Below are 13112 nucleotides of genomic sequence, written 5' to 3'. Positions count from 1 at the left end.
CGCATAGATTTAACTTATACATTACATTTAATACATACTGTATTATTTATGGACACATCACTGTACTAATTATGCATTATGCAAAACATAAGATTTTAAAATATAAGGTAAAGAGTAAATAAATAATATCATTAAAATTTTTTATTCTGTTCATCAATGGTAAATTCATACCTTTTTCTCTCACATATGGTGAATACACTGTGTCCCTAATATTCTGAATATGTCAGTCAGGGTCTAAGCATGAAAACAAAAGCCCATCTATAATTTTTTGTGTGTATGTAAAATGAATTAGTACTAGGGGTTGCTTACACAGGAAACAGAAGAGGTGAGAAACTGAGCAGAGGATGGTGCAACAGCTCAGAGGTTAGCAACTGCAGGGCACCCAGCACATCTGGGTTAGAGGATCCAAGGGGGAAGACAGGGGACCAGGGCCCAGTCACCTGGTGGGAACTGACCAGGAGACACAGCTGCTGCCAGAGGCCCTGGCACAGACAAGAGTATGGGAAAAATATTCTGACCACTGCTTGCCTTCTTGTCTGCAGTGTCTGGCCAGGTCCTCCCAGTGGCAAACCTGGCTTCATGCAAATGTTTGGACAAGATAGCTGTAGCAGTAGCTCTCCCATGATACAGTGTTGAACAGGGAAAGAGTGAGAATGGAAACGAGGCAAACAGGCCCAGTACCTGCCTGTGGAACTTTCCAGTTTTCCGGATACTTTCTGTTCTTTCATATTTATACATCTTGAAACCTCTCCATCCATCTAGCAGGAATGCCCTTCTTTATTCTCTGTGCCTATCAAACTCCTATACATCCTTCATGAATGAAGCCATTTAGTCCATGAACATTTATGGAGCTTATTCATGAAAATAAGTCTATTTTCAAAACGTTTTTGATTATTCAATAGCCATTGAGCCAGCATTGTCTAATAATTCTTAGTAAAGATTCAGGATTGAGACATCCTGGGTCAGATCCTGGCTCTGCCACCTGCTAGCTGTGTGAGCATGCCTCAGTTTCATCTGTAAACTGGAGATTATAACAATATGTACCTTATAGAATTGTTAGATGGATAAAATCAGTTAATGTTTACAAAGCACTTAGAACAGTTTCTGGCAGTAGTAGTTTCCTTGTATGTGTTTGTTAAACTAAATATATGAATTTCAAGTCACTTCTTTTTCTGTGCTTCTCCAGCCCTCTATCCATATTGCTATTCATAGAATTTATTACATTCAGCAGTAACTTACTTATTTATCGTTACTGTTAAAATATGAACTTTCCAGGAAAAGTCTGTGATTAATCAACTTTGTATTCTCAATGCAAAGGGCATAATAGATGCTCAATAAGTGTTAGTTTAATTAATTAATCACTTTAAACCTTCTCTGTGTCACGAATCAAAAATCAAATGAGGAGTACAAAAGCAAAGATACTTTTAGGAGGTCAGAGAAAAGGGTCTGTTGGACTTGAGATTTATGGAGAAGGTGGCATTAAGCTTTTAAAACTTAGCTGGGATTTAGCCATGTAAAGCTAATCAGAGAAGCTGGGGGGAAACATGAGCAAAGGCCTAGGAGTAGGAAAATGTGGGGACATGTGCAGGAACAGTAGGTGAAAGGTGCTCCATTAGAAGTGGTTCAAAATGGTAGGTGGGAAGATCCACTTTATAATGCAGGCCAAGAGCTCTCAATCTCTAGTTCACTGTGATACCATTAATGAATACAAATTATAGCTGCATCATTCACCTTTGCTTGCTCAAGACAAACTACAGCTCCTTGATTGCCATTCAAGAAAACATCTACCTATCATCTATCTATCCATCCATCCATCCATCCATCTACCCACCTACCCACTTACCCATCCATTCATACATCCATCCATCCACCCACCCACCCATCCATTCATCTGCCCACCCAGTTATCTATCTATCTATCTATCTATCTATCTATCTATCTATCTATCTATCATCTATCTACCTATCTTTCTATCAAAACCTTAACTGTTTTTAGTATCAAATGTGTGTATTCTCCAAATTATTCCATGGTTAAGAATTGTTACTGCAGATAGGCTAGGCGCGGTGGCTCACGCCTGTAATCCCAGCACTTTGGGAGGCCGAGGCAGGCGAATCATGAGGTCAGGAGATCAAGACCATCCTTACTAACACGGTGAAACCCCGTCTCTACTAAAAATACAAACAATTAGCCGGGCGTGGTGGCAGGCGCCTGTAGTCCCAGCTACTCGGGAGGCTGAGGCAGGAGAATGGCGTGAACCCGGGAGGTGGAGCTTGCAGTGAGCCAAGATCATGCCACTGTACTCCAGCCTGGGCGACTGAGCGAGACTCCGTCTCAAAAAACAAAAAAAGAATTGTTACTGCAGATAATGAGAAACAGCTGTAAACACTTAGTTGGGTATGTTTAGATTAACTTTCAAAACATTTATTGAAACAAAAATCTGTAAGTTGCTTGTTAATAACAGAATCTGGAGTAGTTATCATACACCCAAATTCCCAAAAAATGGAAGTGTGAAGAAGAAAAATCAAGCTACAGGATAAAATTCATGGCCAAAAATCTTACTGCAATCATTCAATAAATGCAAAAAGATTATTCTTTACTTCATTCCAGCTACAGAATTCATTCTAAAATCTGAGAATTGAGACTCTTCTGTAAGCAGCTTTGTTTTTCCTCCTTTACATGCATGGTGTACTGCAAAGCTCCTGAGAGCTGTTATTCAGCTCTGACCTACTTTGAAGCACATTTCATTTTTGACTAGGAACTGTGAGAATGTACACTTCCTCAGGACAGTGAGAAATACCCATCTTTGGGATTAAACCAAGTTTCCCACAGAGGTACTCAATGGTGAATTGGTCTCAAATAGTCTAAATCCCTTGCCTTATGTGATGAGGTTGTTCTGTTGCTTGGTTTGGTGGTAAGTAGCTTCAGGGATCCCTAGGTGAGTTGCAGTCCACCTTTAGGGTAGATCACCTTTCTGCCCTTTTACGAACTTCCTATATCTCTCAGTTCCTCTACTTCCTTCATGGGACATCTTTTCTCTATCTAGCAAATGAAACTTTGTGACCTCCTCTGACTGTTACCAGCATCTCTCTATGAATTGATCAGCGGGATGAAGATATTTTCAGAACAATTCCGCAAGCATATATAGTCCCTTCTGGTTACCAATTATTTCAAACTTGACACGAAATATGTCCCCTGATACTAGGAGAGAATGTCTTTCTACATTATATGCTTCCTTATTATGCTTGTTGTTTGTTTGTTTGTTTGTTTGAACCTAAGTTGAGAAATTTTAATAGTTCCCTTGCTTTTCAAAAGGGTAAACAAGTGAAGGTTTTAGTCTATTATATTGTAATCTATCAACCAGGTGCAACTGGTGTACTATAGGCACTTTCTTGTACGCTGGCCCCAATGTCCACTTTCTTTCCTGGAAGAGCATGTGATCTTGGGTGATCTGGTAGCCAGTTTCCAATATGGCTCCCAGTAAGTTTTGTCTCTTGGTATTTATGCCTTCGTGCCATCCTCTTCCACACAGAATAACTTCTAATACTGCAGAAATGATGAAGTATGGCGTTTGGGGTTAGGCCATAAATGATATTGTGCCTTCCACCTTGCTTTCTTGGAAATTACTTTGGAAAATGCCAGCTGTGCCATGAAGACCCTTAGCTCTATGGAGAGATATGCATGGTGAGGAACTAAGGACTCCTGACAACAGCCAGCACCAGGCCTGTGAGTGAACCATCTTAAAGGTGCCTTTCTTGGCTCTCATCCAACCTTCAGATGACTGTAGCCCCATTTGACATCTTAACTACAAACTCATAACAGACCCCAAGCCAGAATCATCCAGCTTAACCAATTCTAACTTCCTGTCCCACAATAATTATGTGTGATAACAAATGTTTTGAACCCACAGAAAGTCTGTAAGATAATTTTTATTGTTGTTTTAAGGCTCTAAGTTTTAGGATAATTTGCCATGCAACAATAGATACTAATACATGGGGCCTTCTAGTCTTAGCTACAGCAGTGTTACCCCTCAACTATACACATTAAAAAACTCTCCACTAAGAGAATGAATTTTCTCCCCAAACCTTTTCAGCTCTGTGAGAAAATGATAATTCTCTTATTAGCATGCTTTTGACCATTGTGAAGCATTCAACATTAGCTATCAGTAATTGGCACCCATATGCCTTACTTTTTTGTTACTGAGGTCCCCCCTAACCTCTGTAAGGGGTAGCAAGGTGACCTATGTGGTAGAAATTTAATCTCAGCCTGCTATAAAAGAAAAGCAATGCACACGATATGTTACCATAAAGTTTTGTTTGTTTGTTCCTAAGAAGAAAATTATCTCCTCTCGAAATCATGTTTGATCTTATCCCCTGTGTCAGTAATCAATGGATATCCTGTTATTTTCACAAATTTTACTATTATTAATGGATTAAGAGCTAAAATCCTAGGTTCAGACTTTATTTGTACTAACTTGTAGCCTCTGACCTTGAACAAAGCAATTTCTCTGGCCTTTAGTTTTCTTATCTGTAAAATGGAACAATTAAAGTCCATTGTTTCGTTTAGCCCCAAATCATGTGTTCATTTAGTGTCTTCTATATGCTAGGGCCTGTACCAGAAGTAAACAAGACAGCATGACTCCTGCCTTCTTGGACTTTGTAACTTACATTTAATATTGCATGACTTTATTTTTGGAATAAACTCAATCTGTGAAGGGGTCTATAAAAGCAATCAATCCAGCACATATATTTTTAGCATCTATGATGTTAATTAACTCTGAACTAAGTGCTGATGTTCATAATTATACATTCCAAATTAATAATACTAGAATGTATCTAGCCCTTCATACTTTGCAAGGCACTTTCTTATAACCATTATACGTGAGGTTCACAAAGCCCATTTGTAATTGCTAGGGTTTTTTTCATCTGGACTATCCACCCACCCACCTCTAACTGTGCCTTTGAGTATATGAGTCCCCTGCTGTATATCCTCAAATATGTTGCTCAAGAGCACTTATCCCACCTGCAACTAGATAGTGAACCAGAAAATGTATTAAAGTCTGCCCCTCCTTCTAGGTTGAACCATATTCTAGCTTATTACACTATCCTGGTATTTAGAACATAGAAAGTATTCAAAATATGTTTATTATGTAAATGAACTTATTTTCACTTTTTAATGTTTGTAGATGAAGAACCTGTGTCATGTTAAGTGGCCAAAGTCATACGTCGAATTCTGCAAGTACTAGATTTAGGCAGGCACCCTTGCAGAAGGTTTGTGCTGCTTGGATTAGATAGGATGTGAGTTTAGATCATTCCTGTCCTATGCCTCCTGCTTTGATTCTTTTTTTTTTTTTTTTAATTTTAGTTGCAGCCACAGCAGGGATAACAGAACACATAGAGAGGAGTTCAGGGCAACAGGAGGTGACCAACTACATAATCCCTGTTCTTCAGGAATCCTGCTGACCCCCTCAGTGAAAGAAATTTTGCCAGTGATAAGAATGGAAAATTGAATTAAAGTTAAATTTTCAGGTGAAACTATTATTTTCGATATTAGATCTCATACAATGTAATATATAACTGGACAGATAATTAATTTCTTTGAAAATTAGCTATATTAAATAATTTTTTAAATATTAGAAAATGTAGAAATTGAGACAAGAAGTTTGTCTTGATATCTTGTCTCCATTTATTATTTTCCCATTTTGAATTATAGAATCCTAATGGGTGGATTGTCTAAATTGAAAATATGCCTGTATAATGATAAAATTATATCTTTTCTTTCCCCCTTCAAAAGCTAGCTCCTTTGTTTAGCAAACTGTATTTACTTGCATTTTGTGTTTTTGCTCAAGTGTCAATTTCCCTGTAAAGTCTAACTCTATTAAAATATATTTGCCTGTGGCCATGCCATCTTTAAATTTTCCTTAATTTGCATGCACTTCATATCTCAATGCAAAGCCTAAAATGTCTGACACAAAGTCTATACATAACAATACTTTTGATTGACAGGAAGGTTTATTATGCATTGATATGACATCATATTTATGTATAACAATGACTTTTTGACTGACAACTAAGCAATGATAGAATTTTGGACACCTTCTATATACCATTTTTTATAAGACAAACTAAAATATCCAGATAATTGGCTGAATTTTTTTAGTTTTCATGCCAATTTCTTAGCATTGGGTATGGAAGGACACAATGAACTAATGTCTCATTCTTTACCTTTTCCAGTAGTGAAAGATACTTTGTTCCATATGATTCTGCTTCCTTTTATAAAAAGGGATTTATCTGTTAAAAGTTAGTAATATCAATATTGAATGTATTGATTTTTAAAATAGGCAGGATTACCACTGTTCTGTGGAATATTTTCAAGATCTCAAGGATGAGAACAGAAAATCTTAATGGAATTCTTCTTTTTGGTCTCATGATAGGGTTTTCAAGAGGCAATATCCACATCACTGCATATTTTTGTCAGTCAATTAACATGTTTCTGGAGCACCTACCATGGAGTCAGCAGTCAATAGATACAGGCATACTCCGGAGATATTGTGGGTTCAGTTCCAGGCCGCCCAATATTGCAATAAAACAAATCACATGATTTTTTTGTGTTCCCAGTGCATATAAAAGTTATGTTAACAGCCTGGTGCAGTTGGTCACACCTGTAATCCCAGCACTTTGGGAGGCCGAGGTGGGCAGATCACATGAGGTCGGGAATTCGACACCAGCCTGACCAACATCATCTCTACTAAAAATACAAAAAATTTGCTGGGTGTGGTGGTGCATGCCTGTAATACCAGCTACTTGGGAGGCTGAGGCAGGAGAATCACTTGAACCCAGGAGGCGGAGGTTGCAGAGAGCTGGAGTGCCATTGCACTCCAGCCTGGGCAACAAGAGCGAAACTCTGCCATCTTTGTGCTGATGGGTTTGCTACGATGGTATTTTTTTTTGTTTTTTGAGACAGGGTCTCACTCTGTCACCCAGGCTAGAGTACAGTGGCATGATCTCGACTCACTGCAGTCTCAACCTTCTGGAGTCAAGCAATCCTTCCACCTCAGCCTCCTCAGTAACTGGGACTACAGGCACATGCCACCACTCCTGGCTAATTTAAAAAGTTTTTGTAGAGACAAGGTCTCACTATGTTGCCTAGGCTATTGCCTTGATGTCAATGGCTGCTGCCTGATCAAGGTGGTGGTTGCTGAAGATTGGGGTGCCTATGGCAATTTCTTAAAATAAGACAACAATAAAGTTTGCCACATCTATTTGACTCTTCCTTTCACAAAAAATTTATCTGTAGCATGTGATGCTGCTTGATAGCATTTTACCTCCAGTAGAACTTCTTTCAAAATTGGAGTCAATCCTGTTAAACCTTCCTGCTATTTTTTATCAAATAAGTTGATATAATATTCTAAATCCTGTGTTGCCATTTCAAAAATGTTCACAGCATCTTCACCAGGAGTAGATTCCATCTCAAGAAACTGCCTTCTTTGCCTAAACATATGAAGTGACTCCTCATCTACTAAAGTTTCATCATGAGATTGCAGTAATTCAGTCACATCTTCAGGCTCCACTTCTCATTCTAGTTCTCTTGCCATTTCTACCACATTTGCAGTTACTTCCTTAGCTGAAGTCTTCAAATCCTCCAGGTCATCCATGAGGGTTGAAATCAACTTCTTCCAAGCTCCAGTTAACATTGATATTTTGACCTCCTTCCTTGAATCATGAAAGTTCTTAATGACATCTAGAATGGCAAATTCTTCTCAGATGGTTTTCAATTTTGTTTCTTCAGGTATATCAAAGGAATTACTATCTATGGCACTATAGCCTTCCAAAATGTATTACTTACATAATAACACTTCAAAGTCAAAAATACTCTTGGTCCATGGGCTTCACAATGTGTGTTGTGTTAGCTGGTGTGAAAACACCATTAACCTCCTTGTACATCTCCATCAAAGCTCTCGGGTGACCAAGTGCATTGTCAATGAGCAGTAATATTTTGAAAGAAACCTTTTTTTTTTCTTTCTGAGCAGTAGGGTTTAACAATGGACTTCAAATATTTAGTAAACCATGCTGTAAATAGACGTGCTGTTATCCAGGCTTTCTTTTTCCATTTAGAGGGCACAGGCAGAATAGTTTCAGCTTAATTGTTAAGGGTCCCAGGGCTTTCGGAATGGTAAATGAATATTGGTTAAAGTTAAAGTCACTAGCTGCCATAGCCCCTAACAAGACAGTTAGCCTGTCCTTTGAAGCTTTGAAACCAGGCCTTGACTTTTCCTCTCTAGCTATGAAAACACTTAATGTCATCTTCTTCCAATAAAAGGCTCTTCTGTCTATATGGAAAACTATTATTTGGCACAGCCGTCTTCATCAATGATCTTAGCTAGACATTCTGGATAACTTGCTGCAGCTTCTTCATCAGCACTTACTACTTCACCTTGTACTTCTGTGATAGAGAAACTTCTTCCCTAAACCTCATGAACCAACCTCTGCTAGCTTCAGACTTTTCTTCTGCAGCTTCCTCACCTTTGTCAGCCTTTATAGAATTGAAGAAAGTTAGGGCCTTGCTGTGGATTAGGCTTTGACTTGAGGCAATGTTGTGGCTCATTTGGTCTTCTATCTAGACCAAGACTTTCTTCCTATGAGCAATAAAGCTGTTTTGCTTTCTTTTTTCCTTTTTTTTTCCTTGTTTTTTTTTTTTCTTTTTTTGGGGTTTGTGTGGGGGGGGGTGGGGGGTAGAGGAGACAGAGTCTCACTCTGCCACCCAGGCTGGAGTGCAGTGTCATGATCTCTGCTCACTGCAACCTCTACCTCCTGGGTTCAAGAAGTTCTCCTGCCTCAGCCTCCCAAGTAACTGAGATCACAGGTGCACCACCACGCTCAGCTATTTTTTGTATTTTTGGTAGAGACAGGGTTTCACCATGTTGGCCAGGCTGGTCTCGGGCTCCTGTCTTCAAGCAATTTACCCACCTCGGCCTCCCAAAGTGCTGAGATTACAGGCATGAGCCACCATGACTGGCCTATTTTGCTTTCTTATCTTTCATGTGCTCACTGGAATAACACTTTAAATTTCCTTCAAGAACTTTCCCTTTGCATTCACAACTTGGATATCTTTGGCACAAGAGGCCTAGCTCTTGACCTATCTCAGCTTTTGACATGTCTTCCTCACTAATCTTAATCATTTTTAACTTTTGATTTTAAGTGAGATGTGCAACTCTTTCTCTCCTTTGAAAACTTAGAGGCCATTGTAGGGTTATTAATTGGCCTACTTTTTTTTTTTTTTTCTTTTTGAGACAGAGTCTTGCTCTGTCGCCCAGGCTGGAGTGCAGTGGCGCAGTGTTGGCTCACTGCAAGCTCCGCCTCCCAGGTTCACGCCATTCTCCTGCCTCAGCCTCCTGAGTAGCTGGGACTACAGGCGCCCGCCACCATGCCCGGCTAATTTTTTGTATTTTTAGTAGAGATGAGGTTTCACCATGTTAACCAGGATGGTATCGATCTCCTGACCTCATGATCCTCCCGCCTCGGCCTCCCAAAGTGGTGGGATTACAGGCGTGAGCCACCGTGCCCAGCCAATTGGCCTACTTTTAATATTGAAATGTCTCAAAGAACATGGAGGCCTGAGGAAAGAAAAAGGCTGCAACTGGTCTGTCACTGCAGCAGTCAGAACACACACAACATTTATATATTAACTTCACTGTCTTATATGGGTGTGATTCATGACACCCCGAAACAATTACAATAGGAACACCAAAGATCACTGATCCCATGTCACCATAACAGATACAAAAATAATTTTATATATTGCAAGAATTATCAAAATATGACATAGAGAGATGAAGTGAGTACATGTTGAAAACATGGCACTAATAGACTTGTTTAACACAGGGTTAATACGAATTTCCAATTTGTAAAACCTGCGTTAAAAGGACAATAAAGCAAAGCAAAATAAAACAAGGTATGCCTGTAAGGCAAGGTCCAGACACAAGAGTTATTTAGGGAGTATGGCCAGGCAATACATAATTAAGTGTTAAATAATGTAGTAGACTGTAAGAATCCAGAAAATGGCAAAGTCATTGTGGCCTGAGCCATCTGAGACCCAAGCTCAGTCTGAACTTTTATACTAACCAGCTGGATGATCTCAGGCAAATTGCTTAATAGCTTTCCGTTTCAGTGTCCTATCTGTAATGTTGCTAAAGTGATCTCCCAGCTCTGTTGTTCTATGACTGTGTCTAAGACAGGCTTCTCAGAGAACACAAGATCAGCATGGAACATGGAAGTTGGATGTTCAAGCCAATGCTGAAGTGGGCATGAATGGATGAGTGAGGATGCTCATGTCAGGAAGGAAGCCTACATATATCGGAGATTTGTGCTGTGTAATCAGTGATAAAAATGACTCTGTTCTTCACAAAATCAGCATCTAATTTAACTCAATTAGAAAATAGAAGAATATAAGCACTACAATAATAGAATGCTTGTTTACTCTTCCAAATAAATATATAGTATTTTAAAAGCTGTTAAAAAGATAATCTGAGCATGGTAGTTAGCATAGTAAAATGACTGGGGCTTCTATAGGACTCTATGGCACTGGATTTCAACCACCAGATGGGAGCATATCACTCAATCACTCCCCTGGGAAAGAACTGCAAGAGGCTCATATTGCAGTCCTAAATTATCGTTTTCTAATTTCTATAGGTTCCTGGAATGAATGATACCCATTTTCCTGTGATCTTTGCAGAAAAGATGACCAAATCTATAGCCACATTTTGAAAATCAGGAAGTGGGACATGACTTCTGGCTTTGGCCTTGAGAACATCTGGGGAGGGATCAAAGATTCTGCTCTGAGTGAAGAGGAAGAGCAGCATTTTGCTCACATTAGGGTGTAAGCAGTAGAAGATTTTTGACCCTCTTACAAAAGTGACAAATCTGCTCATTGTTTGCATGTTGCCTCTTCTTGTAACTTTGATACCCATAAAATTAGAACCAGACGTTTTGCTTTTATAAACAATTATACACTGGGTTAAAAAGGGACACAACCAAACAATTTGTGTTCAATTGTTATTTATAACTCACAACTTGCTTTATTTTTGGCAAATAAAAGCTGCTTTAGAATAATTCTGCATTGTTCTATTTGAAAACAACATGAGACCCATGTATCTATGGCCATTGGCAGTTACAACTTATCTTCAACAGTAAATAACAACATGACTTTGTACAATTGGCCAAGAAGCATGAACAAATGTTCAACATCACTAATCATCAGAGCAATGCAAATTAAAATTACAATGAGATATCATGCCAGTCAAAATGACTATTAATACAAAGGCAAAATCAGCTTATGTTGGTGAGGATGTGGAGAAAGTGGAATGCTTATACAGTGTTGGTGGGAATGTAAATTGGTACAACCTCTATGAAACACAGTGTGGAGATTTATCAAAGAACTAAAAATAGAACTATTATGTGATCCAGCAGTCCTACTGGGATTACTACTAGATACTGGGTATCTACTTAGAGAGAAGAAATCATTATATCAAAAAGATACCTGTACTCATATGTCTATTGCTGCACCATTCACAATAGCAAAGATACGGAATCAACCTAAGTGTCCATCAACAGATGATTGGACATATCACATTTTCTTTATTTTCTATATCTTTTAATATATCACGTCTTTCTTTGTATGTGTACATACACACACCATGGAATACTACTTAGCCGTAAAAAGAATGAAATTGTCAAGTCTTTTGCAGCAACCTAGATGGAACTGGAGGTCACTACTTTCAGTGAAACAACTCAGAAACAGGAAATTAAATACCACATGTTCCCACTTACAAGAATGAGCTAAATAATGTGTGTACATGAACATAGAAAGTGGAATAATAGACGTTGGACACTTGGAAAGGTGGGAGGGTGAAGGCAGGGTCAGGGTTGAGAAATTGCCTAACTAGTACATTATTTGGGTGATGGTTACACTAAACACCCAGATTTCACAACTACACAATGTATCATTGTAGGTTGTACCCCCTAAATCTATAAAAATGAAACATAAAAAAAGAAAGGGACTTTGGCTTTTTTTTTTTCTAAGAGAAACTAAGTTCAGTGTTACATCCTCAGAAAAGACAATATAAAACAGATTCCATTTTATTTTTTTTAAAAAAGGATAGTTTAGTAAAAGTAATGATGTTCAAAGCTATTTATATAGGCTAAGGAGTAAAATATAAATAAATATCACAACTTTTACGTTTTTTAAACATTTTATTTTTTTAGAGCGTTTTTTTTGTTCACATCAAAACTAAGAGGAAGATAACAGAGATTTCCCATATATCCTGTATCCTGACACACACAGAGCCTCCCCCATTATCAATATTCCCCATCAGAGTGGTATATTTATTACAATTGATAAACCTACATTGACACATCATTATCATCCAAAGTCCATAGTTTGCATTAGAGTTCATGCTTGGTGCTGTGCATTCTATGCCATTTGGACAAATTTTAAATGACATGTATCCATCATTACAGCATCAAATAGTATAGGAATCGCCCTAAACATCGTCTGTGCTTGGCCTGGTCATCTCTCCCTCCCCATACCTCCTGGCAACCACTGATCATTTTACTGTCTCCATAGTTTTGTCATTTCCAGAATGTCATCTAGTTGAAATTGTAAAGTATGTAGCCTTTTCAGATTGACTTCTTTCACTTAGCAACATTCATTGCATTTTCCTCTGCATCTTTTCGTGGCTTGATAGCTCATTTCTTTTTAGCCATCCATTGTCTGGATATGCTGCAGTTCATTTGTCCATTCACCTGCTGAAGGACATACTGCTTGCTTTCAAGTTTTGGCAATTATGATTTTTTTTCCATGAGTTATAATGACATACTTTGGGTCATTCTAATTTTGTTCTTTTTGTATCTGCATCATTAAAAATTACTTGATAATGCTGAAGTTAAAGATTTTATATATAAATAATTACGTCCTCCAATAACATAGGCTAAAATTTCCCCAAATTTGGAAGTGCAAATTCAGGATAGACACAACTAACTTAGCGCTTTGGAAAAAAAAAAAAAATTGTCTACTGATGTAAATTAAACAACTGCAACCAAAATAATAACATCTTGCAA

The 13112-nt window shown here is 38.3% G+C and overlaps 1 long non-coding RNA gene across 1 annotated transcript; it reads left to right on the top strand.

Moving 5' to 3' along the window:
* The first annotated feature begins 2283 nt into the window (after positions 1–2283).
* LOC116270281 lies at positions 2284–11598 on the top strand. The gene is made up of 3 exons (XR_004178263.1): positions 2284–3723; positions 5362–5525; positions 10686–11598. It is a non-coding gene; the product is annotated as an uncharacterized LOC116270281 (long non-coding RNA).
* The last annotated feature ends 1514 nt before the right edge of the window (positions 11599–13112 follow it).

Source organism: Papio anubis, chromosome 14 (assembly GCF_008728515.1).
Source record: "Papio anubis isolate 15944 chromosome 14, Panubis1.0, whole genome shotgun sequence".
NCBI classification, from domain to species: Eukaryota; Metazoa; Chordata; class Mammalia; order Primates; family Cercopithecidae; genus Papio; species Papio anubis.
The sequence above is the reverse complement of the archived record's forward strand: the minus strand, read 5'-3'. Positions and strand labels throughout refer to the sequence as shown.